The following is a 6772-nucleotide window of genomic DNA, read 5'->3' as shown; positions in this document are numbered from 1 at the left end:
CCACAGCGTATATAGTTGGGCAAAGTTGGTTCCTCCTAGGGGGAGGAGGTCCTGACTAATTCGTCCCCCACATTGACGTGAAAAAAAATGGGCCGACAACTATGCTGCCTTTTTACCACCGTTGGCACCCAGACCAGTGCAAAGGACTGGCTGGAGGTTGCGACCACACCATATATGACTTTGCCACAGAGAGATGTGGAGGTCGTGAACTTGGAGGGATTGGAGTTTTATAACTCCACGATTGCCGAGGACATTGCTTCCTACACCCCCCTCTGGGGGGAGAGACTGTCAGCATTCCCGGACGCATATGGGGGTCCCCCCTCGCCCGCCCAAAGGACTGATTTCCCAGAACGGGATCGCGAATTGAGTGGGATTGAGGAGGAAGGCTTGCCTGCTGCCCCTGGCTCTGCTGGTCTTGTCTCTCCATTAACTGTATCGCCCGAGATGGCAAGTGCAGCTGACGTCTCACCAGGTATGCCTGTGGTGAAGATGCCTGACAAAAATCCACCTTGTCCCTGCTGCGCCACTCGAGTAGGAAAACTGACGGGACTAACTGACCATCTTAGGAGAGCCCATGGAAAAAGAAAGACCATTTTCCAATGCACCCAATGCAGGAGGACTGATTTGAAACATCACAGTATCTCGTGCCACATACCCCGGTGTCGAGGGGTCCAGGATTCTGCCCAGCATGAGGGATTCCAGTGTGAGGAATGTAAGCGAGCATTCCAAACCGAAATTGGCTTGGGTCAGCACAAACATACTGCCCACCCCACCGTGAGAAATAAAGAGAGAATTGAAATTAATCGCCCCAAAGAATGCTCTAGGCGAGGTGCCCACAAACAAGTTTGGTCACAAGAGGAAATTGAACTGTTGTGAAATTTAAATGAACAATTTAAAGGAACCAAGAATATTAGCAAATTAATTGCCGAACATTTGCCATCTAAAACGGCTAAACAAATTAGTGATAAAAGAAGGCTGTTGGAAAGAACGGTACAGCCGCCTGAAATTAAAGTGACACCTGGGTGAAAAAGTAAATTGAAACTGGGTAAAAAGATTGATCTGTTGTCTGAAGGTGGTGGAGAAGTTCTTGCCCATTATAGACGAACTATTAGTGAATGGGTTACAACTGGAACAGAGTCAGCCCTACAAACAGAATTCAATCAAATTATCGAAGGCAAGAAAGATCCAACTGAAATTATAAATGAAGTGGCTGAGGGGGAATACTCGCACCTCTTTGAGAAGGTGTTGGAGAATAAGAAGCCATCTAAAAAGAGTCATCAAAAACCCCAGCCCAAATTGCCTCAGAAAGAGTGGATGAGAAAAAGATCTAAAAAGCGTGGACTGTTCCTCAGATTCCAGCGCCTCTTTTGGTTGAACAGAGGCAAACTTGCTAACATCATTCTGGATGACGAGGACCGTTCACAGTGTGCCATCCCTCTGGAAGAGGTCAGTAACATCTTCAAATCGAGATGGGAGTCTCAAAATACATTTATGGGACTTGGCAGTTTTGTGTCCATGGAAGGGCGGATAATTCAGCTTTCTATATGATGATCACAGAAAAGGAGATCCTTAAGAATATTAATGAAATGAACAAAAAATCTGCACCAGGCCCTGACGGGTTTAGCATTAAAGACTCTCGAAACTAGACCCGAAATGTTATGAACTAAGGGAATTGTACAACCTCTGGCTTCTAACTGTTAGAATCCCCGATGTCATTAAGGGGTGTAAGACTATTCTGATACCAAAATCTTCAGCGCCCGAATGCCAAAATGACATCAATAATTGGCAACCAATCACAATTGGTTCCATCATACTGAGACTCTACTCAAGAATTCTGACTGCCAGGCTGACAAAGGCGTGTCCCATCAACCCGAGGCATTTATTAGGTCCTCCGGGTGTGCGGAAAATTTAAAATTACCACAATTGATAATCAGAAATGCTAAGAAACATCATAAACCCCTCGGTGTTGTCTTTGTCGACCCGGCCAAAGCCTTCGATTCCGTTAGCCATGCCCATATCCTAACTGTGTTGCAACAAAAGGGCGTGGATGAGCATATTGTCGGTTTAATCAAAGATTTTTATGACAATATCCATACTTATATCAAAACTAAATTGGGCCAAACTGAGGAAATTGGGATAAAAACTGGTGTAAAGCAAGGCGACCCCATGTCACCGCTGTTCTTTAATTTGTGTATTGATCCACTGTTATGTAAATTAGAAGAATTGGGAAATGAGTACCAATATGGTGCAGTAAAAATTACAACGATGGCCTTTGCTGATGATTTGGTTTTGCTAAGTAGCTCATGGGAGGGAATGAAAAATAATATTGAAATTTTAGAGGCATTTTGTGAACTCTCTGGCCTCAAGACTCAAGGTGAAAAATGCCATGGCTTCTTTATTCAACCAACAAAAGATGCTTACACCATCAATGATTGTCCACCATGGCTTGTTTGTGGCACCCCCTTAAATATGATAATTCCTGGTCAATCAGAAAAGTATCTTGGATTAAAATTCGACCCATGGGTGGGGGTTGCCAAACCAGATCTATTAAATAAATTAAATCTATGGCTGACCAAAATTGGGAAAGCTCCGTTAAAACCATTTCAGAAATTAGATATATTAAAAGTGTATACAATACCCAGGTTGATCTACTTGGCTGATCAATCAAATGCAAACGCCAAACAATTAGAAAAGCTAGACTTGGAAATTAGATGTAGGGTTAAAGAATGGTTACATCTACCAGCTTGTACTTGTGATGGCAACTTGTATTCCAGTACTAGAGACGGGGGCCTAGGTATCACGCGATTGGCTGGGCTGATACCTAGTATTCAAGCCAGACGATTACATAGACTGGCACAATCAACAGATGAAGTTACGAGAATAATTGTTAAAAATGAACAAATTGATAAAGAATATGAAAAATTATGGGTAGCGGCGGGTGGTGACAAAAATAAAATACCTGTCATTTACAATCCCAATACAGTAATGAAAATAATAGAAATTGGGGGTTTAGAACAATTATCAGAATGGGAAATACCTACTGTAAATAAAATCTATCCAAAACCATGTGATTTTAGAAAGAAAGAATTTAAAAATTGGACTAAATTGATTTCTCAGGGTTTGGGAGTTTCAAATTTTGAAAAAGATCGTATTAGTAATGATTGGATTGTAAATTACAAAAGGTTCCCACATAGAAAACTGGTAACAGCTTTACAATTGAGGGCTAATGTTTACTCATCTAGAGAATTTTTAGCAAGGGGCAGAAGAATGGACCTAAATACAAAATGCCGTCATTGTTCGGCTGAAAATGAATCTATTGCACATATAATAGGTTATTGTCCCGCAGTTCAAGATGCCAGGATTAAACGTCATAATATTCTATGTAGACTACTTATAGAAGAGGCTAAAAAGCAAGATTTGATAACATTTGATGAACCTTTAATTAGAGATAATGGGGGAAATTTATTTAAACCGGATATAATAATAATTAAAGAAAATAGGGCTTTTGTAATTGATATCACAGTTAGATTTGAGGGGCAGCTAAATACTTTAAAGGATGCTGCAGAAGAAAAAGTTAGGAAATACCAACATTTAATAGAGGAAGTTAGAGAACTTACAAATACAGTTAATATTAGCTTCGTAGGGTTTCCAATAGGCGCTCGGGGCAAGTGGTATGAGGGCAATTACAAATTGTTATCAGAAATAGGGCTCTCCTGGTCGCGTCAGGATAAAGTTGCATATAGGTTATCTGCGTGTGCACTATTCTCATCGGTAGACATAGTACATATGTTTGCCAGTAGGAGTAGGGTACCAAATTTAGATAATGGTTAATAACATCTTACCATGTCCACTTCCATAGAGCATAAGACTTCTTTGAACCCAAATGATGGTGTTAAAAAGTGTTTGGACAGTGAGGTCTAACCCTTCTGGGACTGACCTATAAATCTGACCCTCCACATATAGCACCAGATGGGGGAACAGGAGCTGCCTATGCCTGTGGCGCCGAATAACATCTTGGCATACTATGAATCTCGTAATGATTACTATACTCATGACGCTGTCACACACCGATGACTGACATCTAATCGGTGATGCCTATTAACACCTGGCTATGACGTTAATTATGGACGGGCCATTTAACCCGGAATGTAACATACCATCTGTATGTTCTATTAATAGCCAAATGCCTCGTCATCTAATTAGTGACGCGCATGAATGGATGAACGAGATTCCCACTGTCCCTACCTACTATCCAGCGAAACCACAGCCAAGGGAACGGGCTTGGCGGAATCAGCGGGGAAAGAAGACCCTGTTGAGCTTGACTCTAGTCTGGCGCTGTGAAGAGACATGAGAGGTGTAGAATAAGTGGGAGGCCGGGCGCGCGCCAGGCGGCGTCCCGGCCGCCGGTGAAATACCACTACTCTGATCGTTTTTTCACTTACCCGGTGAGGCGGGGGGGCGAGCCCCGAGGGGGGCTCTCGCTTCTGGCGCCCCGGGGGGGGTGGCGGGCGCGCGAGCTAAGGGGCACGGGCCCCCTCTCGGCGCCGCTTCCGCGGCTTTCCCGGAGGCTGCGGCCTCCGGGCCGGCACCGCCGCGCTACTCACTCCTACCTGGACGGCGGGGGAGGGACGCGGTCCGGCGCGGAGGGGCGCGCCGGCGGGTCCCCTCCCGTGCCGGTGCTCGATCCCGCTGGGAAAGCGGCGGGGCGCAGCGCCCCGCCGGCTCCCACCCGGAGTGCACGGGGCAGCCGGGTGGGGGTTTTCCCTCCCATAGAAAGGAGCCGGTGGTACCTCCGCCGCGAGCCGGAGGGGGGCCTAGTTCCCGCCCTTTTTTTTTAATCTCCCCCTCCGGGGTAGACGTGCGCCCCGCGTCGGTACTTAGTCTCTGGCGCCAAGGGCCCAGGATAAATGTCCCCCACCCTAGTCCCGAGCTCAGCCGCCGCCCCCTAACTCGGCTGCCGCTGGCCTCTTCTCCCCCCCACACCGAGCAGACCGGGTCCCGCCGGCGCTCCCCCCCGGCCCCGCCGGCAGCCTCCGACTCCGCCGCCTCCCACCCCGTCCTCGCGGCCCCCTCAGCCAACCGGCCGCCCCGCCCTGCCGCGGCGGAGCCCGCCGTACTCGGCACCGGCAGCCCGAACACGCCGGCCGCCCCCCCACTCGGCTGCCGCTCGCCGCTTCTCCCCCCCACACCGATCAGACGGGGTGTCGTCGCCGCTCGTCCCCGGGCCCCGCCGGCAGCCCCCGACTCCGCCGCCTCCCCCGCCGGCCCCTCGGCCCCCCCAGCGAACCGACAGGCCGCTTTGCCGCGGCGGAGCCGGCCGTCCCCGGCGCCGGCAGCCGGAGCCCGCCGGTCCGGCTGCTCGCGGCCGCTTCCGCCGCCCCCCCCACTCGGCTGCCGCTGGCCGCTTCTGCTTCTGACACCGGGCAGAGCGGGTCCCGCCGCCACTCGCCCCCGGCTCCCGCCCGACTTCGCCGCCCCCCCCAACTCGGTTGCCGCTCGCCGCTTCTCCCCCCCCACACCGAGCAGACCGGGTCCCGCCGCCGCTCCCCCCCGGCCCCGCCGGCAGCCCCCGACGGCGCCGCCTCCCCCGCCGGCCCCTCGGCCCACTCAGCGAACCGGCAGCCGGAGCCCTGCCTCTCCGAGTCCGGCCGTGCCCGTGCCGGCAGCCGGAGCCCGCCGGTGCAGCTGCTCGTGGCCGCTTCCGCCCCCCCCCCACTCGCGGCTGCCGCTCGCCGCTTCTCCCCCCCACACCCAGCAGACCGGGTCCCGCCGCCGCTCCTCCCCGGCCCCGCCGGCAGCCCCCGCCCGACTCCGCCGCACCCCCCAACTCGGTTGCCGCTCGCCGCTTCTCCCCCCGACACCGAGCAGACCGGGTCCCGTCGCCGCTCGTCCCCGGGCCCCGCCAGAACTCCCCGACTCCGCCGTCTCCCCCGCCGGCCCCTCGGCCGCCTCAGCGAACCGGCACACCCGCCCTGCCGCCGCGGAGCCGGCCGGTCCGGCTGCTCGCGGCCGCTTCCGCCGCCCCCCCCACTCTCGGTTGCCGCTCGCTGCTTCTCCCCCCCCACACCGAGCAGACCGGGTCCCGCCGCGGCTCCCCCGGCAGCCCCCGTCTCCGCCGCCTCCCCCGCCCTCCCCGCCGGCCCCTCGGCCCCCTCAGCGAACCGGCAGACGCGCCCGGCCGGTCCGGCTGCTCGCGGCCGCTTTCGCCGCCCCTCCAACTCGGCTGCCGTTCGCCGCTTCTCCCCCCCACACCGGCCAGAGCGGGTCCCGCCGCCGCTCGCCCCCGCTCGCCCCCGACGGCAGCCCCCGCCCGACTCCGCCCCCCCCCCCCCACACACACCTCGGTTGCCGCTCGTCGCTTCTCTCCCCCACACTGACCAGACCGAGTCCCGCCGCCGCTAGCCTCCGGCTCCGCCGGCACTCCCCGTCTCAGCCGCCGGCCCCGCCGCCACCTCGGCCCACTCAGCGAACGGGCAGCTGGAGCCCCGCCGTCGCGGAGCCGGCCGTACTCGGCGCCGGCAGCCCGAACACGCCGGCCGCCCCCCCACTCGGCTGCCGCTGGCCGCTTCTCCCCCCCCACAGCGAGCAGACCGTGTCCCGCCGCCGCTCGCCCCCGGCCCCGCCGGCAGCCCCCGACTCCGCCGCCCCCCCCGCCGGCCCCTCGGCCGCCTCAGCGAACCGGCAGCTCCGCCCTGCCGCGGCGGAGCCCGCCGTACTCTGCGCCGGCAGCCTGACCACGCCGGCCGCCCCCCCCACTCGGTTGCCGCTCGCC

The sequence above is a fragment of the Pogoniulus pusillus genome, chromosome W (assembly GCF_015220805.1).
Source record: "Pogoniulus pusillus isolate bPogPus1 chromosome W, bPogPus1.pri, whole genome shotgun sequence".
Lineage (NCBI taxonomy): Eukaryota > Metazoa > Chordata > Aves > Piciformes > Lybiidae > Pogoniulus > Pogoniulus pusillus.
Note: the sequence above shows the minus strand (reverse complement) of the source record.